The 25,852-nt window shown below is 37.7% G+C and overlaps 1 protein-coding gene across 12 annotated transcripts in view; it reads left to right on the plus strand.

The window, feature by feature from the left end:
- Positions 1-25,852, plus strand: part of MAGI2 (membrane associated guanylate kinase, WW and PDZ domain containing 2) — a 702,680-nt gene that overhangs the window by 517,936 nt on the left and 158,892 nt on the right. The window lies entirely within an intron of this gene.

Raw genomic sequence — 25,852 nt, forward strand, 5'->3', positions numbered from 1 at the left:
TAGGAGGGCAAGAGAAAACATTTTGTTTTCCAAACCACTTGGTATTTTGACTTTCTTCATAGTGATTCTCCTAACCTCTGCAAAAATATTAATTAAAATGCTTTCTATAATGTTTTAAAGCCAAATTAACCACAAATATTACTGCCACAGCTCAAGGGAAACTGTCTCATTAATGCTATGGAAACTGTTGTAACAACGGTATACTTCAACACCTATCCAGCTGAGAAGTAAATACAATATCAATAAGACAATTTATTAGCTAACTGTACTGTGAAATCACTATTTCAGCTTATACATTTCTTCAGTAGCAGAAAAGAAACTAATAGTATTAAGAAATAAAATAATTGATGGCTGGAACTACTTACATACTCAAGTTGCTAACTACACTTATATTGTTGAATGCTTGCTGCTGTGTAACTGGTAAACATATTGCTGAATGAGAGCAATTAACAGTATTCCTGCTCATAGATCAGATCAGACCTTTTGTGGATATCAGGTCATAGAATCGGTAAAACCTTGTTATTTGGCTGTTTGATTTACTATCAGATAGAACCTCTAGAGTTATAATCCACAATCTGCTTTTTGATTTTATTCACGTGTTTCAACTACTCTGTAGTAATGTGGTAGTTTAAATTGGTTTAAATATGTTTAAACCTCAATTGCCAGTTTTAATATACACATACAAGGGATTAAGTTGTTCAGTTTCCTTTTCTGTCACTGTGCATAGGAATATATAGCTATTTTGCTTTTGTGGCTCCATATTCTGGTCCCTTCAGAGACCCTTCAGGTCTTCTAGGTACTTTGAAAATTTGTGTCCTTGCTAAGACTAATGTAATTTGCATCTTGCTGTATATTTATTAATTAATTTACAGCATTATGCCACCAAATAATCAAAACCAGAAACTAAAATGTTAATCTCACTGCAATCTCAATGCATTCCATTTGAGCTTTGAGGAAAACTAGGATTTTTCTAAGTAGGTTGTTTTTCCTATGATCATATCAGTTTGAAATGTATATTGAAATAAACCTCAGGTATTAAAAAATTGCCACGTGGTAATTGTCTTCCTGAATCTTATTATACATCTGGAGACAGAACAAAACTTTGGCCTAGATAATATATTTCAATTCATGAACACACACAAAGAAAAAGAGACAGTTAAATAATGCTCTTTAGATGATAGAAACACAGTCCTGAAAATCCAAACACATAAAAATTCAGGTTGCTTGTGTGATTTCAGTTTGGGTCTTTTATTCATATAGACGGTGATATTATCTTTTTGTTATGTGGGTATGAGTATCTTTCACTTAGGCTCTTTCTTCCTTGAGTACAAAGGACAGAACTTTGTGTACTCTGGCATGGGTCAGAGCTCTGTAGAAAAGACTTGTGCCTGTGGGATGTTTTTGCTTCTTTTATAAAGTGTTTGATGCGAGGAATTGCGAGAAGAAATGGCCAAGTGGGACAGTTTGAACCTTGAGTTAATTTGCTCTTGCTGAATCTAGCTCTGAAGATCTGCATTCTTACCCTGCAATTTGGTGGTGTCATTTTTAAAGTGGTGGGTTTAAGACTGGAACTCATCTTAAATTTTCAGTTTTAATTATAAAATTTTAGTATTGTTTCCATATATTTTACTGAAAATTTAAAAAAATAAAAAGCAGGGGGAGGAAATGACACTGAAATATTTCTGTTCATATGGTTTATCTGCAGCTTTGCAAAGAGCAGCTTCAAGAACAGACTTTTCTTCACATGAGCAAGCAGCAGAGTGGATGGGTTGTGGCTGTAGACTGCTTTGTAATGTCTATAGGGCCTTCTGCTAGCAGGGGGCTGCATAGTCTACAGCAGACAAGGAAGGGTGAAATTCAAGTATCTTGGATTACATTATCTTGGAAAGAACAAGCACTTACAAAGTCTGATATTGTCACTTGTCCCTCTGTTATCTCATGCAGATATGGTTTGCAGTACAGTTGTGATAAGAAGGTGCACATTTCTATCTCATCAGCTGCCACATCATGCATAAGCATGATCAGAAAGGACAGGATCTGCGGAAACTTTACCTGATCAGGTTTTGAAACATTTAGTGATTTTTTGTTTGAGTTTACAAAAGGCCCTGCTTGATGTAAAAACATTCTCTTTAAGATATTTTCACAAGAAGAAGCTTTCTTATAGCATTTCAAAATCAAGATCATTAATTTTTTAATCATTGTCACAAATACATTATTCTCAGCCTTTTCTAGGAAATAGCTGGATTACTTTCATTTCAATTTCCTATCAGAAGTTCAAAGCAAGTAGAAGGAAGGTTATGAGGGGAGTTTTCCAGCAGCTTGGCAACAGTCGTCATGGCCAGCACTGCCCACAACATAAGGGTCCTGCTCTGAAGGCACTAGAAAGCAGCTCCATGGACAGATTGTCTTGCAGGCTGATGTCCTGCCAGGAGTGTTCTCCTGATTGCCTGACACATAGCCAGGAGAACCACCTGGGCTTTGGACACACATTTTAATAATCACAATTGCTACAGAATCACAGTGCTAGTTTCCACCTGTATGAGTGAAAATGGCCTTGGTAAAATCGGCGTATTTCTTAGTATGACAAGTTTTCTGGACAGTTTCTCTTTTCCTTTGGTTGATCAGAGAGAGGTGCCACAGTAATTGGTTAGATCTGAGACTCACCAGACCTGGCTGTAAGCAGGAGGCACTATCCCCACTTTCATTCATGTGATCATTCATACTTATCTGACCACCACTCCAGAATATCATGGGCTGAAACTCACATTTTATAACTGCTGATTTTCTGCATTGCAGTTTCTTTTTTCTTTTTTTTTTTTCTCCAAGACCAATTATTTCTCCATGCTCTCTAAATCCTAAATTGAAGTGAGTCACACTTAAGGCTTTAAGTGTACTTGAGAAAATCCAGCTGAATTTAGTTTAAAGAGACAAATCAGGTAGATTTCTGTCTTCTGAGAGACTGCATTATAGAGATGTTAGCATCAGATACCCTGGCAGGATTTTATTTCTTTTGTTGGCTTTTTCTACGTTCTTTTATCATAGAAGTTTAAAACTATTGAGTTCAAACTCTAAATCAGATTGTTTTCCAGCATGGTTTCTCAGAAAAAAAAGACTGCAAAAAGCGAAGTGCTGTTTCTAGCTGAGGTTATTTAAGGTTTTAAAGATGGTAATGCAATGTTGCACTTTTAATATATTCTTCAGTAAGATAGTACCTACTTGGTCACTGCCCTATGAAGATATTTTTTTCCTTTTGGTTTTCCATTTGTTTTAGAGCCATTCTCTGCTAGCTTGTTATTTCTGCAAGAGGAAAAAGCTATGTCAGTGTTAAAAAGATAGTACTATGAAAACATCTACTGAATTATGAAATCATGCTTCATATGTCTAAATGTTCCAGAGTGAGACCTCCAAAGCAGTGCATGCCTGCAGATGTACAAAATTGGATGTGTGTATATTTGGGTGCCTGCTCTGTTCAGACTTCAGTCTGGCTGCTCTTCAGTCTGCTCCTGGAGCTGTGTAGCAGCATTAGTGGGGCAGCGAGCCCAGCTTAATACACCATCTTTGGGTTTGAAAATCAGGGGTTTTTTTTCATATTTTACATGCTACAGTAACAATCCAAATGCCCGTACTGTTTCCAAAGCCCTTTGAGAGATGAATTTATTATAATACTGTTGTCATAGTTTCCTTGGTCACCTGCCATTCTCCAAAATCTCTGCTGTTTGTTGACTGGTGCTTTATTACATCATTTTGATATTGAAAGGAAGTGAAATACCATATTTGTACTATGCTTTCAAAGCATCTACCATGACTGCTGGTTTGAAATATTCTATGATGCTGTGTACTTATAATGCCTGTGAGCCAGGAATAGAACATTTCAATAGTTAAGAACTTCAGCTGAGCTAAAAAAATGTTTCACAAAGGCATTGCTGTCTGTTGCATTATTCAGTGTTTTCAGATGTTGATGTGCAAGAGGTTATTAAACATGCTGGTCAACCTTGCTCAAATTTACAATTCTTATATCCGGCACGCATGCGACATTTTTTACTTCCGCAAAGCACTCATACTAGCACAGCATCAGTACATCTATAATAGCATCATTAAAAGATTTATGCTAGTCAGTATTTCACTGCAAATTATAAAAAGTGAATCACATTATATTTTATGGGGATTTTGGAAAGTAACATAATTGTCATAATAGTCTGGGGAAAGGGTGAAGAAAGAAATTTGAGCAAGTATAAATCTTGGTTGAAACATTTCCACAGTAATGATTTTGCCTACCATTTTCTTCAAATTAGTAGAATGAATTTAGAGATCAGAATTTGTCTTTCTAAAGTGTCAGTTTTATACATTGAAAGTTTTCAGCAATTTTAGCATCAGAATCAACACAATATATCACTTACTCTTTGGAAGTTATATTATAAGCAATATAATTGTGGTCCCTTCATGATTTGCTTCTAAAGTTCATTCAGACAAACAGATTCCAGTGTAATAAATGCAAACAAAAATATAATAAAATATAGTAGCTAGGGCTATATTAACAAATACAGTAACTAGGGCTGAGAAATTATTACCATGTAGTCCCCAAATAGCTAATGATATTATAGAACAGCTAATTTAGAGGTTACATTTTGCTGCTTGCATAATGGCTATAAGCAGTTTATAATTTTTCTTGCAATTAGTTATGCAAAATAATACTTTTTAAAATATTGTGATGCAGCACTTAGAAACTCCATTTTCTGTGAGAACATTTATTTCAGAGGTCAATTTTAAAATTTTGGCATAGCACAAAAATTTGCCCAGTTTTCAAATTTTTACTGATATAATTTCTACTCTGTGATTGGAAAGAACAGTTTTCAGGAACAGCACAGTGACTCACTAAATTTTCACAATCACCTTTCTTCATATATTCTAACTTAGCCTTATCATTCATAAAGATGTTTGTGACTGCTGGCTCCTACAGTGAGAAAAGTAACAAAAAGGTTGATGTGAGCATAGAAATGGTACATATTTATATGTCTACCTTTTCCATTAAATCCTTAATATTGTAGTGTAAGACACGAAATATAAAACAGATGTTTTGTTAATCATGTCCATCATAACCATTAAAGTCTTGGTGTGGGCAGAGGTTTACCAGTTACAGGTTTATACACCAAACCTTCATACATCATTGCTTTCTTAATCCACCTGTGCTTAATCCCTTCCATTTTGTGCACAGCCAACCAGTCAAAAATACAGAGAATGGGTAATTTTTCAACCTGGTGAGAAGGATGCTCCTTTATAGGAAAATATGGGAACCCCAGGTTCTAGTCTGTTAAACAAATAATCACAAGAATTGAAAAAGCAAAAGAAAATTAAAACAGTTGCTTTTAGACTGAGAACACCAGTAAGGCTATACTTCTGGGAAATGGTAAATTTCCTTCAAATCTTCTCTGAACATGAAGGTCATATCTTGATGAGAAATAATTGCACACTGTGTTTCAATTGAACAAGTATTATTCTTGTGAATCTCATCCAGAAAAAATATCAGCAACCAAATCTATCCCAAATCTTATACCATTTCTGAAGTTATGGGTCTGTAGGTAAATTTCCTTATCATTCAACTCCATTCAGAATAAATATTTTAAAGATTAATCTTTATCATATTTTGGTGTCTAGTTATGGATTTTGTGGTCTTGTAGCATCACTCCAGCTTTCAGTGACAAAATTAATTCCATGGTAATTTCTCAATTTACAATACTATTGCCCACATTATTAATTATAATTAGCATTATCTGATCCATAATCCATGTTTGGCTGAAACTCAAGACTCTCAGAAGCTAATCCCAAAACATATTGTGAAGTCTAAAACCTGGGAAATAGTTTGAGTGGAAAAAATTGGACTTAAAAGGACTGCATGTGAAATCCAGCTGAGAATCTTTTGCAAAATTATATTTTACAAAGCTGTCTTCTGAGACTGAAGGTGGTTCTTTAAATCATGCTGAGAGTAGTGTAGTCTAGTGGTTCACAGAGAATCAGCAGTCCTGGACTCTGTCCCATACACTGCCAGGGATTTAATGTGTGACTATGAGAAATTGCATCTTTTTTTTGTGTTTCAGCATCCCCATCTGCAAAAATGAGCATAATAGTATTTGCTTAATTTATTTGAGATTTAGAAACATTGGTATATTCTCAAGAAAAGACATTATAAAACTAATACTTTGCCTTTGAAATATTTTTTTCTATCTTCTCCTTTGAGTATTTCTATGCCCCTGCATGAGGAAAACATATTATTAAACAGAGTATTTAAAGATAATTTCATTAGGAGCAAAGGACTTGACATTGTGCCTTTGACAGTATCCCTATTTTTGCATTCCAGAAGTTTTTATGACAATTGCTGCTTCTGTAGGTAAAACAACCATGCATCTAGGAAACCGTGTAGACAATACATACAATTTTGCTAGGACTAAATGTCATGAGTTCATTTCTGATTAATTTCAGTGCAAGCAAATCTTGTTTCTAATGACTTTAATATGTGCTGGCCCAGGTCCAAGGCATTCAGTGCAAGCTGTAGCTACCAATCTCACAGCAACTTTAACTATGCCACCAGTAATAACAGCTCCACATTCAGAAGCAGGTGCCATTATTTTGTCAGATTTAATCAGCTAATCTCTTGGTTTAAATATCATGAATCAAAAGCACAGTTTAAACTATCATATCTAAATGCTTCTTAACATAATGTTATTGTACTTTGTGGATATTTTGGAGTAGTGTATAAGCACATATAAGTAGTCTTGTGAAAAAAGAAAGCTGAGCACAGAAACCATATTTGGCATTTCACTTGGAAGAGATTTTGCTAAGCTGTTGGAGAATTAGTTATTCAACTGCACGTGGGAAAGCAAGTATTGCTTTGAGCAAGTAATTTAAAGAACAAACATAAAATACCTCAGTAGTAAGGATGATGCTGCTGAGAATCATGATTTACCTGAAGTCAGCACATAAACTCTTGAATATAAGGATCCTTGCAATTCAGTAAATGCTGAGTTGTAACTGGAGGCAAATTCAGCCTTAATTGAATAGAAACATATTTGTGTATCCTGTAAATCTCAGAAAAGCAAAAATGTTCAACAGTATGGCTCAGAAGCTGAAATGCCACCTATCCCATTTTATCAATTTCTCCATCTGCCTCCATCTCAGCCTGCTAAGAGTATAGATTTCTTTTCTAATTTTTAGAAAATATATGTTTACCATAGATAAAACATTTTCATTATATATCTCAGTTAAAAATTTTTTTAACAGTCCTGTGTGTCTTTATTGTGTTTGTTTAGAAGTTTTACAGAATAAATGATTTTCAGTTACTCTGAAAACACTGTGTTTTTCCACTGCTTGACCTGTTGCTACTATAGCTTTATGATTATTAATATGTATTGTCACATAGTATAAAAGAGAGCCTTTTTTTGAGGTTACCAAACAAATGGGTATTAGCTGATCTCAGCCCAGGAGAATTTATAATCTAAGAAAACTCTTGACAACTCCAGTGCAGCAAACAAATTAAGGATCAGCTTTCAAAACACGTTGAGGGGATGCCTGACTAGCTCTTAAAGGTCTTATTCTGCATGAGATGTAGCAAGATAAATTTAGTTTTCTTGCAACTCTGTACAGCTCTTGCAAGTCTATTGCTAGACTGTTTCTGGGACCAAAGTTGTGTAAATGTGGCTGCAGTGAGGGCTTACAAACTACAGACTGAGGTCAACACTTAGTGCCTTTTATTCAATGGAAATCCTGCAAGTGCACCTCAGTTCATAGTGAGGAAAAAACTGAGGGCTTGGTTGGACCTGAGAAGAGAATTCAGATAAGAGAATTTATATCAGCCATTTTGCTTTTCTGAATTTTATACCTTTACACTAAATTGGGGAGGAGTGGGGGATTGTTTGTTTACATTCTGCTCTTTTCTTAAGCATCAGAACAGCTGTGTTTGATGAGCTGGAACTGAAATAGGTCAACAAAATGTTACCTGTGTGATTAGAGAGAACTTACTGGATGTGTAAATATGATTAAAAGTCCTACACCTTAGATTGGAATGTGTAGCACGTACAATTGAGGATTAAGGGAATACTTTTGTGAAACTGGAAAGCAAATTTCTCTTTAATATTCAATTAATTTCAATTAAAAGGATTTAGATTTAAAAGATCTAGGCAGTAAAAGCAAACATTCAGCTGCACCTAAGCATTTTCAGAAGGTGTGTGCCTCCTGGGTAGGCTCTGTATTGAAACACATCTTGGAACCAGAATCAAAGACTGAAGCTAAAATGGACAAAAGGAGTAATAAATACAGAGGCTAAATTTATTTGACCCATTATATACTATTGTACATTTTACTTCTTTTGTACACTTGTATTGTCTTTCTTGTGCCTGTTTCTATGCAGTTCTTTCATTTTTAAATACATCTGGCAAATAATTATCCAGTTATCTAGGCTACCTCAGATCTTGTAGATGGTGCCTGTGTCTTCTGCCCTAACATAATCATGGAATCCTTGATGTTGGGAGGGACCTCTGAACTCCACTAACTCATGGTCACTGCAGCCAAGGGTGGCTTTGACCTTCCTATCCCCAGCATGTGAGCATGACATCCAGCTGATCACGTCTTCTCTTTATCTTCACTTGGATGAGAAAGTTCCTGCTGCACCTCAGGAACCTCTGTTGTGTCGTCCCTTCAGCAGATACTGGGCTGATTGAAATACCCCATGATGACCAGACCTCCAAATGTGGGACCGCTTCTTTCTTTCTGTAGAGAGTTTAATCTGGTCCTTCTGTTGAGGGTCTAATCCACTTGTGCTTCCTGATCAGGCAGCCTGTAGGAAACACAGACCAATCCTTACCTCTCTTTAATCCTCATCCACAAGCTGTCAGTTGGCTCCTCATCCATCCCCTGGCAGAGCTCCATGCATTCCAGCTGTTCTGTCACACAGAGGGCAACTCAACTTCTTGTCTTCCCAGCCTGTGCTTCCTAAGGGATGTGTATTCCCCACCTAGAATATTTTTTTTTGTCAGGCCAGTCAGGTTTTTAACACTGCACTGGATCGGTTCACAGACCTTCAGATGCTCTAAAATCATTATTTTGGGGAAAGAATGCCATATAAACTACTAATGTATTATTAGAGTTGCGTCTGCTTCAAAAGGTAGTGGCAATGACATCTTGCTGGGCTGAGAAAGCCACCTACACCATCATCAAGAATCAGCAGTCCTGAGAAAAGCCACTTTTTGAGGAATTTTGTATAAGTCACAGCACTTTTTAAGATGTCTGATTCTTTTTGAATGTTAATTCAGGGTGAATCAACACAAATTATTAGCGGCAACATGAAAAAGAAAATTAAGAAAAGAGGGAACATGTTTGTGAGAAGATTTATGAAAATGGAACTGAGGATCTGGAAAAAGTGTCTCTGAACAGTGAGTGGTTGAAAGCTGTGGAGGGAAAGAGGAGGTGAAAGAAGCAACAAAAGAGTAGCTTTTCTGTAGAGAAACTGTCATTCCTGGAGACAAGGTGTCCATGTTGCACATTACCAATTATCCTTTATATCACAGAATGGTTTGTGTTGGAAGGGACCTTCAAAGATCATCTGGTCCAACCCTCCTGCCATGCAAAGGGACATCTTTCACCAGACCAGGTTGCTCAAAGCCCTCCTTATTTTTCCTGAAGACTGCAATACCATTAGAGTTTCAATGTGAATATTAATTATTCCTTCTTCTGAGGATAAAAGGGAAACTGAAGAATCCAGTAAATCTATATATTTGGGAAGCAGAACTTTGAATACAGGGATTTTCAACCCTTTTCCTATTTCCAGCTCCATCCCTGTGTGTACACTAAGTGTTCAGAACTCAGCTGAAGGTTAACCTAATAAAAAATACCCTCAATCATGAACGATACCCATACGTAGCGATAGATAGCTATTCAAAATCAAAGCACAGCCTACCTTAATCCTAAATTTATTTCATTTAAAAATTATTTAATTTTAAATGGGAAAAAGAAAGAGGGATGAAATGAGAAAATCTCGACTTATATTACAACACTAAACTAGACAAGTCACATGCTTCAAGTTTAAAAAAAAAACGTTGACAGAACAGCATATATAACACCATGATTTGATACTATGAGGACCACTAATGTGTGGGCTGAGATTTTTAGATAAAACAGACATAAGACGCTTACATATTCTTAAGCTATTCAAGTTATAGTTCCTGCAAGATTTAATTGTAAGAAAAAAGTAAATATGAAGCTACTGGTCAAAGATTACAATAAGAACTCTAATGATAGTGAAAGGAAGTACTGAAAGAAGCTGTAACAATATCAATTATGAGAAGAAAATTGAAAACAAAGAATAGAAATGATGAAGGCATAAAAGGGGGCTAAATTGGTTTATTTAAAACTGTTATCTTACCCATCTTTTAATTCTTTAGTAGATTTTTTTAGGGTACATTTATCTTTGCTGCCTTTTTATATGATAGTGATGGGGTGTTAGTGTACTATAATTTGCTTCTATACTGGAACATATGGCAACACTGTCTGGTTAACTTCATCTTTTTCGTCTTACATCAACTGCATACAAATGGAGTTACAATGTATTTTCTTTGGTAAATGTAAAAAATAATCTGTGGATGTTGTCAGTCTACTATATGATTTGGAATGGACATCATAAAAGAGTCTATTCTTACTGAAAATTGCACTTTGACATTTTCAAAATCTGCTTATGCACATTGCTTTTATTTCTCTTCATTTAATTAGCTGATGTGATATTAGCTTATAATTTTGAAAAGGAATGTGAAATGCTAGAAGTAGAACCATGACCAGAGATTCCCTTTTTCTTGCCTCTAGAACACAAAGGTTATCAAAAATAACCATTAAGATGAAAAAAAAAAAAAAGAATAATGGGATAAAACTGGTCTAGAGAAACCATTTAGGGCCTTTGTGTGCTATCCTGAAGAGATCAAGATATTATTTTGGGAGAGAAGGGGAAAAGTTAGGCAGCTGATTCTGCTTTCTTTTCTTTCTTTCTTTCAAACATTTTCATCTATTTAATAAGATTTGCAATAGACATGAGTTTAAATCAAAGACTGCAGACATACACTTTTAGATAGATTAAAAATTGAATTTTGTATTCATATTTGGCATCTCAAGACCATTCATATTGCAGTAACTGGATGATTTTTCCCTCTCTTTAATCCAATATTTTGTTCTCACAAGATCAAGTGCTGATGTCCTTGGTTTAGGTTTTATTATATTTTTTTTCGTTTTACTGTCACAGTCTTCAATTGTCCTTAATATAAGAAATGTTTAGCAATTTATTAAAACTAAAAACATAAGTGGCCTATTTATGAGGCAATAGCAGTATTTTCCCTTGAGGAGTGATCTCCCTCTGACCATTAGATTAACTAATATGACAGAAGAAAACCCTCTATAAAAAGTTTCTGTTTTTTAAGATAAGACAGTGGATAATGGACAGTTACCAGGGGTTAAATTCTGCTGCTTCCCATCGAGTGGTGACACTGGTGCAGGTTCTTTGGGACAGGAGCCCGCTGTGCTGCAGGGGACAGGCTGGATCCCAGCAGGGCTGGGCAGCAGATGGGTGCAAGGACTGCCCAGGGCTGGGAAGCGACTGCCAGTTGAAGGTGTAAATTCATGTGCCCATGCACAGAAATGTTCCTTCTGCAGCAGCTTCCACATTATGTGTCTCTATTTCCTCAGTCCTCTTGCCCTGCTAAATATCCCTTCTTTCTCATTGCTGTAAAATTACCCAGATTATCTCAGGTTTGCACAGCATAATGAAAGAAAGATTTTGGCTTATTTGTGTAACCTTGAATTGTAGAAGACTTTAAAAGTATCTGTATCAAAGTTGTGTGCTCTGCATCACAATTTCAGTCCTTTATTGAGAGCTCCTCCTCATGAGAGACAAGTGTGATTACACAAAATAACACAGTCATCAATAGACCCACAGGAAATTTCCATTCCTTTAAAGATTTTTTAATGTTTATTCTTGTAATAAAAATAAATAAACCTATTGCTATTAGCAGTTAAGAGAAAGATCCCAAAAGGCTACGGGAAAACTTTAATAAGATAGAGAACAATGTAGAATCATGAGCAGGGCTGAATCAACTCTCCTATCAGTCAAGGATAATTGGATCTGTGAAATGGTTTAATTGTTGTCTGGTTGCAGTGAATTACTTTTGCTACAGCAAAGAAGGTGCTGTTGCCTGCCATTTTTAGGGCAAAACAGCCTCCAGTCTTCCAATTTTGCTGTGTGAACACATTGAACTGAGAATTGATGATTTCTGGGACCTTGGCACTAACACAGTATTTTTCATTACTTTCACTGGCTATTTCAGCATGTTGTCAGCAAATGTGGAGGGGAATGCCTGTGATTGATAGCTATGAATAGGCTGGTGTCTCAGTTCACTTTATTAAATTATTTCAGAACCTTGGTAATGTCCATACAGCAGAAGTCTGACCTGCAAATCGAAGAGTGGGCAGAGTTCAGCTCAAAGACACTGACACCAACCACTTTTAACTGCCCTGCTCTGAAGGGACATGAGAATGACCTTGAGGTCTGTAGTACTGCAGTTGCTCAGGAGACCCCCAATTTTGCAGGTAATTAGATATCATCAAACCTAACACAAGAGTGCAGGATACTGGAAATCTGAGAAAACAATGTGTATTGGGCTTGCATGGCAAGGCTTTGGTGGCAGATGGCTTCCCCCATGTCCAATGGAGCCAATGCCAGGTGGCTACAAAATGGACCCACTGCTGCCCAAGGCCAAGACAATTAGTGACAGTGGCATCACCTCTGCAATAGCATAGCTAAGAAGCAGTGGGAGAAAGGGAAAAAACAACAGCTACATCTCCCAGAGAGAGGAGTGAGAATATCTGAGAGAAACAGCCCTGCAGGCACCCAGGTCAGTGCAGAAGGAGGGGCAGGCGGTGCTCCAGGTGCCAGAGCAGATTCCCCTGCAGCCCCTGGAGAGGCAGCTGTGCCCCTTCTGCCCAGGGAGGTCCATGGGGAGAAGAGATCCACCTGCAATCCTTGGAGGCCTCCATGCTGTAACAGGGAAAGACCTTTATTATATTTTCTCTGTCCTGTCCAGCTGAGGAGGAGATGGAGAGGGTGACTTTTGTGGGCACCTGGCATCCAGTCAGGGTCATCCCATTCACATAGCAATTAAGTGTTGTGAACATCAGACTCTTTGGGATAGTGTAAAACTGACAGGCCTGATACAGCCCATATTTATCCTGTTTACAGTTGTAGTCCCAAAAAAACTGAGCGGCATTAATTACCTTTATTATAGGAAGGCAAGGAAATGCAAATATTCTCAGGAGGACCTTAGACTGCCATCTAAATGAGTTTTAATTATAAAATCCTTGGGATGTTAAGCACTCACTGGTGAGTTATATATTCATATCACTGGGGGCTTTGTGTTTAAAGGAACAGCCAGCACATGATTTTAAAATCATATTATACAACCCCTCCCCTTTTCTTTTACACTTTGTACAGATATGCAGACTCAGATTCTGCAAACTCAGAAGCTGTAGACATAAACATTCTCTCTTCTTTAGGTTATATGGTACAAACTGTATGAACAGTTGTTCTTATTTTAACTTGCAGGAGACACCATTGTCTTTTGTCAGTTTTAGGAGACCAAAGGGCATCCTGCTTATTACTGACTGAACCAATTGAGAAAAAAAAAAAGGGGAAAAGAAGCTAAGAAGCTAAAAAAAAATAAAAAATAGATAAATAAAAGGGAAAAATGGAGGAAATAATACTGACAAATGAGAAGAGATAGACAGTTCAAGAAGCATAATATATGGAGGGAAATGAGCAATTCAGGACCAGTCTAAGCAAGACTTGCCCAGCTATCATGCCATGTCTTCCTCCCCTCACAGGCACACCATTGCTTTCTCTCAGTATTTCCACTAGTCTTCCTATCCCTTAGTCCTTTCTCATATCTAGTAATTTTAAAATGCTGGAAGGAAGAAAGAGATTAAAGACAAAAATGAGACAGTTGTGAAGCAACAGCATGTTCCCTCCTTCCACTTAAACTCCTTTACTGTTAAACAGTACAGATTTTCCTGCAGCACCAGCTGCCTTGTGTAATTAGCACTGCAACTGAAAAGTGGAAAACTAATACATTTTTATCATTTCACTGTGTACTAAACGGCTGGCAGAACCTGCCATTGCCACAGGTGTTAGAAGTGTTCCAACCCAACCAGTTTACAAACATGGCACTTGCACAACTATTTTTGTCAGTGGAGCAGAGACAAATATGCACCTAAAATGCATGTAGCATTCAGTTGCCTGCATTTTAAGGCTTCTGATAAAAGATTGGAGGCTTATTTTTTCCCCATGGTACAGAAATCATCTTCTGTGAGCACAGACCAGTGAACCAGATGTTAACCAAGCCTGTGAAATGCAAGCACCTAAATACAGATTGAGGAATAAAGTAGACACTTGTTAAATCCACAAGTCCTCACTGTAGCTCAGCCCAAAAGGCAAACTCTGGAACTGAGCACACTTATTCAGGAGGCATATAACATTTTGCTCAAAATAATTAAAGTTTGCCAAGGGAAAATGTAACTATCTCTTGGTAAGTGCACACAGAGGATAGTTCATAAATTACAAAGAAACTTAATTTTTCCCATTCTCCTGCATCTGAAAGCTATGGCTGATAATTCCACCATTACTTTATGTATCAGTAGAGTGCCTGTCAAGAGAGATATAAAATCAAGTCCCTTCCAGCTCTGCTTGCCTTTAGGATAATAGTCTCTACACCTGAAAAATACAGGAGTCTCCATAAATTTTCATCTTCCCTGTTCTGTCTGCAGATGGTCAGTACAGTTTATTAAGTTTCATGGAGACTACAGATGACTGAAAAGAAACATAACCAGCCACAAAAAGTTCTGTTCTGTACTTATTTGCTCTTCCCTGGTTATAATACAGTTATGCATAGTTACACACAATGACAACAAAATCAATCTTATCATTTCTTCTGCTTGCAATTTTTGTAGTTTATTTGTCTGGTGTACTCAGACTCTTTTCTAGTGTTTTTAGGACAGCCTTGATTGAACAACAGTTTTATGCTATCTTTTAGGCCCTCATACATGTATTTTTATAAGTAACTGAAGCTGTAGTCAGTAAGTTCATGCTGCTGCCTTTCTTACTGGGCTTTCTGAACAGAATATGTTGACATCGGGGGACCCAGCCTAATTACTCTGTCTGAATTTTTCTCCTGGACCATAGGGAGAAATCTTCAAAGAATTTCAATCAAGTGTCACTAGGTCAGTCTGTAAAAGACATGTCTTTGTGTGCCTTTATCTGATTACTTCTAAGCTGGTTTACAGAAGAATAAGAAAGACATAAAATAGGCAAAACTAGGCTGAAATGAAATATTGAAGTGAGAGATGTGTTCAAATTTTTGTTTTGTGTTCCTATATTCTGTAGTAATTTTGTGGTTGACCATACATCTTTTGGGATAGTTGTAGGCGAAGCAGTCTGGAGGTCTCTTTTATTTAAAGAACCTTGATATTTAAGAAGCTGAAGGGACTGGAGTATAGTAAAGAGCAGAAATTAAAAGACTGGCAGAAAAAGAGGAAATAAAATTGATATTTGTTTATTGTGCCACTGAGCTGGTACAGCTTCAGTTTGCTTCATTAAGCACAAATGCAATTAAAATGAATTAATTTAATCTCAATAACCAATTTATATAATACTTACCCATGCCAGGGCATACACTGAGGAAAAAGTTACTTTCTGTTGGAGCTAAGTAAATCAGTTGCTGATTCCAAAATTGCATGTATCAGTATTGTGAAAATCAGATGCCTCATTTCTCTGGGTTGATGTTTATGTTAAAGGCAGCCATGACTGAGTAACCTGAAAGTCCCCTGATGGGAAATAGGCTATTGCTGCACACACATGAAAAAACTGAGCAGACACTCTCTTCTTCCAATAACTGTTTTTTCCATCTCTCTGTCCCATTTCCATCTCTGTCCCACTAACACAGTATCCTTTTAGTCCTCTCTTTAGTGTTTAGGTTGCTACTCTATTCACTCTTAGGGGAGTTTTACACCAAGAAGGAAGAGAGAAAAATAAAAGGAAGGCAAAGTAGTTCTTTCATCTTCTTTCATAGTAATGATTTTTTTTTATTTTCATGTGCTGAAATGTCATAAAAAGTGACAACACACATATTTTGCATTCCCTTTGCCTTCCTTTTATTTTTCTTTCTTCCTATAACTTTTCTTCCATGTTAGGACATGCCAACATTAATGAACATTGAAACATGAAGAAAACATGGGTAGATCTTTATTGTTCTATTATCCCACCCAGTTTAAACTGTTGAAGGAAAAGTGACTTGGAGACCTGATTAGGTTGTCATTGACACAAATAGATATATTAATTTGACACTAAAATTGCGAAGTGCCCTTATGAATGCAAGCACATGGTGTCTGGTACATTAAAAAAGGAACACACACCAGTTTCTCATGCAAAGTTCTTTTCTGACATGCTCACAGAACCATACTGAGAGTGAGTTTTGGCAGATGGATTACAATTCAAATAAAGAAAAATAAGCTTGTGAATTCATATATATATTTCCTTGTCACTCAAATGCCAAGGGATTTTTTAACATAATGTTTAAAGTATGGAATGAGTGTCCCCATAAATATCACTAATGCATAATGATGAATAAGTTATAACAAAAAGTTTCAGAAAGCAGTTCCTTGCAACAAAAGCAGCTTTTTATTGATTGTACAGCAAAGCAAAAAGTAATAAAAAATGGGCCTTTAAAGTTCTTAGCTTCAATAAGGCAATGAAGCCATTGAGAAGAAAAAAACTCTAATCTTATTTCACTAGTATAAGTGAAGAATTCTTACTTCAGCAAGTGCAGTGTTTACGTGAATTTTCCCCAGTGCAATGTAATCTCTCTCATCAATTGTATTGATTTCTCTATTTCATCAAATACTATTTAACTGTATCTGCATTATGTATATGCAGCCAAGTTCAGAACTGTAAAAACATGTTATTAAAAAGCATGGTAGTCATGGAAACAGATCATATAGGAAGTACCTTGTGGCAGATTCTTCTGATTGTTTAGAACTTCACTGGCCACTTGTAAATAAAACACAGAAATGTAGGATGCCTTGTACTTGATCAAAGCACTAGTTTATTTAACCTGCTCTCAGATTTGCGTCCAGGGTCAGTATATGCTGATTCTGAGGCAGTTGCACCTTATCAATTGAAATTGTACAGTCTGGGAAAGATAGCTTTTTACTTGTAGACCTCCCACAGATAATCAGTTCATTGTAAGCATACAAAGTAGTACTTAGCTGTTTTAGGTTTTTTACGTTATCACTACAGATGCTACATTTTTCTGTCTCTTTTTATAATACATCCATCCATTTGCATCACTGGCCTGTCAAATAAAATCAAGTAATTGCCATTTGTTGTAATAACAAAGCAGAAAAAAAGCCACCAGAAAAAGACAGCATTATTCAATGTGACTTATTTTGAAACATTGAGTTGAGACTCCCAAGGCCCAGTGAGAAAAACGCAGTCATGAAACAAATGTTTTCTAATGTTGATTGAAATTTTAATTAAAGTTCAGTGTTGTTTTTTAAAAAATTCTTCAGAAACAAGGTAAGATAACATGTTGGACCAGGAAACATGGTTAGAGGAGATGAGGAAAAATGGGCTTCCTCCATGCACAGAAACAGCATGGCTGTATGGAGTTCTCCTGAGCAGCTGTCTGATGGAGAGTCTGTGGGGCAGGATCAGAGGAGAGGACAGTAAAGGAGACCATCCTGAACTGTTGTTACAGATCCCCTGATCAGGGTGAGGAAATTTACTTTAAACAACTCAAGTCTCTGATTACAGATTCTGGCTTCCATGGGGAACTTTAAGCTCCCTGACACCTGCTGCAGGGGCAGCAAGGAAGAAGACAAGCAGGCACCAAGATTTCTGACAGTTTTGGGGAATAAGCTCTTGCTACAGGTACCATATAAGCCAATGAGAGGTGATGCACATGTGGACCTGTTATGAACTAATAGCAAGAACAGGAGATGTGATAATCAACAGCAGTTTTAGGTAGAGTAACCACAAAGTAGTGAAGTTCAAGATGCTGTGGCAGAGGAGCTCAGAACATCGACAGACATCAGACTCTGACAGTGTCCTGGATGATACATGGAGTCCTTTGAGAACATTTCTGGACACCAGAAGAAGAGAGTGGTGACAGAGTGTGGTGAGTTGCCCTTGGCAGGATATGAGGTGTCCATCAAGCTGCCCTACCCATTTCCTCCTCAGCTGGACAAAGGGGAGAAAATAAGATGGGGAAAAACATGCATTAAGGTAAAGGCAGTTTAATAAAGTAAGAGCAATGTGGAAGCAAAGGAAAAGATTTTGCTCTCTTCTTTCCATCAGCAAAGTGATGTCCAGCTACTTCCCAGGAAGCAAAACTTCAGCACACATAGCAATTGCTGTGGAAGAGAAATGTCACCAATAATTATTGTTCTCCTTCCTTGTCGTTTCTCTTAGCTTTAATTTCTGATCAGACATCATGTGATACAGAATATCCCTTTTTTCATTTTGGGTCAGCTGTGCAGGCTATGCCCCTTCCCAAGAGCTTGCCCAAACCCAGACAACTGGTGAGGGAATGCTGGGGAGACACCTGTGATGCTGTGCCAGCACTGTTCAGCAGTAGCCAAAACACTGGTGTGTTATCAACACCTTTATCAACTGGAGCAAAGCACAACACTACAAGAACTGCTGTAGAGAAAGGTAACTCCATCCCATCCATATCTAGTACACTGGGAACAGCTAGTATGGATTTACACACTTCAAATCATGCCTTCATGTCTGGCTAGCCAGTTTGCTGTGCTAAAATTACTGGACTTGTGGATGCAGTAAAAGAAGTGCATGTCATTTATCTTGACTTATTCAAGATTTTTCTTTTTTCTCTCTTTTTTTCCTGTTGGCCACAAAATTTTGTGTATCACATTTAAGACATTAAAAATCTGTGTGGATGGAGAAATATGCATGTAAGTAACTGGGTGCTGAGGTTTAGAGGGTAGTGGTTAATGGACCACACTGTGCCTGAATGCCTGTGGAAGAGGAGTATTTTGGTAGTTTATAGACAAATCTGCCCTTTTTTGACATGTCTGTGTCTGAAAGAGGAAACAAAGTCAGCTTTGCAGATGACCCCATTGGGACCCATTGACATGGTCAAGGCAATGGCTGCATTGGGACCTAGCCAGGCTGGAGGACTGGGCCAGCAGAACCCCTGTGAATTTCAACAAGGACAAATGCAGAGTTCTACACAGGGGCAGGAACAAAATCTTGCAACAGTTAGGGCTGGGAACTGACTTGTTAGACTGCATCTGTAATACTGAATCCGGTTTTCAGACCCTATGATACACGGCAGCTCATCAGAGGGCAACCAAGACAGGCAAGGGCAGGGACACTTGCCCTGTAAGTAAAGGCTGAGGGTATTCCTGTTTCCCCCTTAATAAAGGCACTGAAAGTAGCAATTAAATGTGTCATTTGCGTTTGTTTCAGAATAATAAACTTTTTTCATTTGTTGTACTAGAGGTTAAGAGGTGAACAGATAACTAAAGTTGTTGAATCTGAGTGACAAAATACCTGGAAGCCTCCCATAAAATGTGGCCTGCGCTGTTGGTAGGTACATACTTTTATATGGATCTTTTTAGGTCACTAGCCAAATTTGAGGGTTTAGGTTTTATAATAACAATAAATTCAGTAGCTCCGCAAGTTCACAGGGTATGTGGTTAAACGTTTAGCAACAAAGCAAAGAATATAAATAGACTGAAAAGCAAATAGAAGAAAAGCCTAGCTTCATGATATCATGCATTTGTTAGATAGCAAACACTGGTTTGTAACAAGGCTGAATTGATACAGTCAGTAATGAGATACAAGCACTGAAAGATTTGAACATCTGAAAGATCAAAAAGAGTGTTTCTTTTCAGTCTGTTTTTTTAAAAGTCTTAAGAATATAGCATAAAACAGCTGTGTTAATAGAATCAGTTTCAAAGGCAGAATCTTCCACATTGGAGCTCTACGTGGCATGAAGCAAATCTGCTGAACTTCAGGAATACAAATTGATAATGCAGCATGTAGTTTGATGCACTCAGGGCTCCTGTTTTGCAGGCAAAATGAGTGTGCCAATGCCAGATCATCTCACTGCAACCCCCCTGCCACAGGGATGCCTTTTACTAGACCAGGTTGCTCCAAGCCTCATTCAGCCTGGCCTTTAGCACTGCCCAGCTGAACCTTGAAGCAGCCAGCAGTGCCACCTTGGCTCGTGGGCGTGGAGCCCACCAAGGCACAGGTCAGGCTCCTCCAGCGAGTTGGCATCTGCAGAAATGTCCCTCAGCCTGAAGGGACTTCATTCATAGCAATGCCCATGTCAGCTAGTTTAAAGGTATGAGCTGTGAGGTTGTTGTAGTGACCCTGTTTATGTGTACCCTTTGTTATATTAAAAATGAGATAGCATGCAATTGAACACAGAATTCAGAAATTCCACCACACTCTTCTTGGAAGCTAAGGTACACTGCTGTATTATTAATCCAAGGAAGCCTGGATGCATTCAGATCAACGAAGAGCTGGTTTAAGCTTCTCTCTCCATAGAATATTCTATATACAGAAATTCTGTAATACGAACCAGCCACTTGGCACAACTAATCCAGGAGTAAAGACAGAGAACAAGATAAAAGGATAACAAGATTTGATGAAAAAAATTATAATGTTTTAATAGTATTTTTTCAATGTCTCTGCTTTCCTTAAATCTATTCTTTATAAATACATAGAAAACAGGATTTTGTAATTTGTTTGAAATCTTTTAATGGAAACTTATCTTTCTCTTGAAAAGATGAGTACATTTCTCTTTAAATGGATAGTACTTTTGACCAGCTTCAGCTACTGCCCACTGTAGCGGTTTAGATTTGCCAATTTGTGTTTCCCAACCAACGCACCAAATAATGTGATGGGTTTAGCACTGGCTAAAATCAGCAGGGCACTAACTCATTTCTTGCTGTGAGATATGGATTAGGAAAAGGGCAAAACAGGCTTAAAACTTAAAAGGTATAAAGAAGCTTTATTAACAGGACTACAAGAATAAGAAACACCAGACTAGAACCTCCAGAACACCTTTCCTCCCCCTGCCCAATTTTCCCTTTCCCAACTGACCACATAGAGACAAAACCTGGGATGTTAAAGCAGTACCAACTATACAATAGTTTTTCATCAGTTCTTGTAGGGAGAGGAGTTTTCTCTTGCTATGCCAGGGAGATTTCTCCACAAGAAACAGTTTTCTTGTGGCTTTTCATTTTCACAAATAGCAGCCGCCCGGGCAAAATGTGCTGCATTTCTCCCATTTTCACAGCCCTTCTAGAGGTGTGTCCATGGACCATGAATTCATGGGGCATTATTTTAAAGTAAAGGTTCTCTTCATCTGTCTCTATGATCATCCCTGGGAACAGAGGTTTTCTTGTCTCCCTGGGGGCAAAGGTTCTTCATCACTCTCATCTCTCTCTCTCTCTCTGTTCAAGCGTCTCATGGGATCACAGCTACTCCAACATCTGCTTGGCTTCATCAATGGATGCCTCTGCTCAGATCTGCAGTTTGAATACTTCATCCTCCCCATACCATCTCGTGAATTAAAGGCGATGTTTTAGTATATCATTGTCCATCTCCATAGTACTACCAAAAGAATTTTCAGCCCCATTAGGGCATGTCCTAATCCTCCTTCCATCTGAGGCTTGAATCCTTCTCCTGCTCTCCTTGGTGTTTTCATGTTATCTTTCTAGGTGTCATCACTCCTTTTCTCTCCCTGGAGAGAGGAACAAGGTCTGCAGGTCTCATCTGTGTAGTGAAAGGGTTAATATCTTGCCCAGTGGCCATGGCAGGCACGGTGGTGGATTTCAGGCCACACTGGTGTCTCCTTCTGCCTGGCAGTTGCTGGGAGGGGCAGGCAGTCCTGGCTCAGCCTGGAGCCATCGGTGCAGGCCGGGGAGGGTTTGGTGTCAGCAGCCGTGGCCAGGCTCAGCCTGAGGCCGGAGCCCCACAGCTCCATCCCCAGCCCGGAGCCACTGGGCTCCTGCCCGGCCTCCCCCGGGAGCACAGGCCGCAGGGGAGCAGGGCCGGCCTCACCACAGCTCTGTTACCTTCTGAGGCCAGAAACCAAGAGAGAGAGTTCCCTGGTTTGTGGTTTTCAAAATGTGGAATTCACGGGGGCAGATCTAATTTCTAAATGGTGCAAAATGTTGTCAGTTCTCAGAACTAGACAGCTATTGGCCTGTCCTAGGCACAGATGAAGCTCTCAGCAGCCTCTCTTAAAGAAATCACTTCCATGGGTGGTTTCTTACTTTTTCCCAAATGTCAATCAATGTGAAATCCTTATTAAACCTTTATTAAGGAAACCAACTCAGGCACTGCTTACAGTAAGCTAGCTAAGTTCTCAACATATAAGTTATTTTCCCCCTTATTTATTTCTAATTGACTGGAGATTTTAATTTTTATTTGAATGAAAAGATAACACACCCTTTATAAACTTTTTGATTAAAAAACAAAAACAAACAAAAAACAACCCAGTAATTCAGTTGACAATTTTTCTCTCTATTAATGCAAATCTTAATTAGCAGTTACTGTGTGTCAGAGGAATCAAGTATACCTAATGTTAAAAAATATCCCTACTGCTGCCAGTATTTCACTTGGTAACAATGCTGGGAAAAAATATTATTGAATTTATAGTAATATTAAGTCATCTATGTTCTACATAATTAAGGATGTATCATGTCACAATGAGCTGCACAGAAGAAAGATGCATTTATCAGATGTATTACTTAGACATTTATTTTCATTTTGCAAGGAGAAGTTTTGCATAATGACATTTTATTTGTGAGAATAAATTGCACATGAATGCTTTTTGATTGCAGACAGAACATAAACAGTCATGATTCTATGAAATTTACTGATATGAGAATGGCAGTTGGAGAACACGAGTTTCATTGAAATTGAATTTATGTGGCTTGGCTTGGAGGTGGTACATTCCCTAGGTTTTCCAAATCTTGCATGAAAGGAATAGGCAATCTGGGGGGGTTTTGTGGAGGTAGAATTTTCAGTCCTACCTTTGTTATTTTCACTGAGAGAAGTGAACAATTCAACTTCCAGCTTTTTTATCTAATTTTTTTCTCTCCTCACCCACTGAGTGTTACCATGGCATATACTTGTTGATTTGGTTCATTTTTTTGAGCTCCAGATGGAATACAGATAGGTGACCTAGCAGAATTCACAGAGGTATGGGGGTAGTAGGTTAAATCCTGATTTTCACTGGGTATTGTTAACCTCTTTCCTTATGGCAACCTGTATCAGAGGTTTCAGGAGCAGCAGCACAACCAGAAACCACAATGTATTTCACGTATCAGCTGGATAATGTGGACTTACGCAAATGAAAGCATCCAAACCAAATATCTCCTACCCCGAGCTTCTGAAGAAGCAGTGCAGCATGCCTAGAGCAATATCCACCCCCTGGGAATCTGTGTACTGTGCCTTAGGGTATTACAAGTAATGATTTTGTGTAAGCTATGCAATGAGAACACTGGTTTAGACTTAGAGATAAGTATTTGCGAAGACTGTATCTTTAAGAGAAGCTGGAAGACTGTGACACTGCATTAGACTCTGGGGCTGCACTGTTTTGTAACTTTTAATCCAACTCTTTTAATACCCTCTGCAGTAGGTAACTGACCTGAAAAGGCAAAACTGAATTTGAAACAGGGAGAAAGAAAAGATAAGCAAGAAAGCAAGAGCACAGGCACTTGAGTGGCAAGATACAGTATTTTTCTGAAAAATCTCCTGTGTAGGTTAGGAAATGATTCCTGGCCAGTGCATGGGTGTTAACAAGGCAGATGAACCAAACTTGTATTGCCTTCCACAGCTTCCACATGATCATTGACAGTATTTTCAATAACAGCAGGCATTATATTTTCTTTTTCTCTCTCGCGCTATATTCCGTTGAACTATATAAATATTTTGATTTGCAGGTGAATCAGGAAATATGTTTCTCATCTTTCTTTCCAACCTGTCAGCAGGGTAGTGACACAATGTTGTCTGCTGTTCTGAAACCTTGAGAATTTTTTTGACTCTCTTTAACTCAGTTAGTAAAATATAAACTTCAGAAAAGTTAATCTCTGGGCTTGGTAGTATGCTTTTTTGTCTTGGCACATTGAGATCCAAAATATACTCTTTCCTCCATCCCTAGAGAATGTTAAGTGGCACCATTAAAAATCATTCTGAAATGAAACAGCTTTTAGAAGGCAGGATAAGAGCATCTGCATCATTAGCATAAGCAGTCTGTTATGAAAAGGCAGTACAATTGACTATTGAAGTGACCTGCTCAAATTCGTATCAGTTCCTTCTTTCTCTCTCTCTCTCTCTCTCTTTCTTTCTTTCTTTCTTTCTTTCTTTCTTTCTTTCTTTCTTTCTTTCTTTCTTTCTTTCTTTCTCTCTCTCTTTCTTTCTTTCTTTCTTTCTTTCTTTCTTTCTTTCTTTCTTTCTTTCTTTCTTTCTCACAGATATTTACTGAGCAAAGGTTATTTTGGATGAGTGGTGTTGGCTGGATGCTGCTTCTCTTGTAAGGAATAAATCATACATTGCAAAATCTGGAGGATATAAACATACCATACATATTATCCAGCACCATTAAATCCACTCATGGTGTCAGCATTGCCAACCACTGGACAAACTATACTGATTTTTAAAAGGTGATTTTATAAATATTCCTGAACAGGCCATGCACTGGGTGATAAGAGAGTGTTAAATATTTAAAATTTAAAAATAAAAGGTAGATTTTTAGGTTTTTTTCCTTTTATAGAGAGAAAGCTTTCAGCAGTCTATAGACTTGGAAGACTAGAGAGATAGAAGTGTTGAGCTCCTAAAGATGAAGATGTCTGTCATATTATAACTCAGTATCCATGAACTAGTGCTTGCAAAAATTGCACGTGGTTGAGCGTGCTGATGTTATGAAATGAATATCGGCTATCAGACATAGCTCCATTCCGTATTCACATCATGGTGGCCATCAGCAATCTCCTTCACTAGTGTTTTACAATAATTCTCTTTTACAAATATTTACTGTTCATTTTCATCCCTAATGATCATCCCTGAGCAGAGTGAAATCAAAAGGAGAAGCTGTAATGCCCTCAGCCCTAATCTGGCAAATGCTTAGCTTACTGTTTTATGAAGCAGTAAAGTATTTCTGACCTTTAATCTTTCATTTCAATAGTGAAAAATGGAATAGATGCCACTATTTAATGTAACGAAAAATAATCACAGTGCTCTTGAAAGCTAATGTAGCAGAAGATTCTTCTTAGAGAACCTCTGTAGTAAACTACACTCCACTAATCTTATCTGCCATTCTCAACAGGCAGGGGCCTGGGGTTTGTGCTCTAGCAATTCTGTTTTACTGGTCAACACAGAGTTTTAATTAAACATAGCTTATAGGCCAAATCTTAAATGGAATAATAAAATCAGACCATAACCTTATATGGAGTGTATGTATTATGGTACACAAAGGTAATCTTGTTTATCTTTCTTCTGAACCCATGGCTATCTTATGATGTTAAATAATCAGTCGTTCAATCCAAGCATTTAAAAGTGGATTCTCCTTAGTATATCCAATATGTTAAATTTTTGCAGACTTTTACACTACTTTTTCTTCTTCCTTATTGTAGTTGTGCCAGTTGATAAGTACAATTAAGTATTACTTTAGGAAAAAATACATCAGTAAGTTAATAGTGAATCCTCAATTATTTCAGATTTTTATGAATATGTAAA

Source organism: Parus major, chromosome 1A (genome assembly GCF_001522545.3).
Source record: "Parus major isolate Abel chromosome 1A, Parus_major1.1, whole genome shotgun sequence".
NCBI lineage: Eukaryota > Metazoa > Chordata > Aves > Passeriformes > Paridae > Parus > Parus major.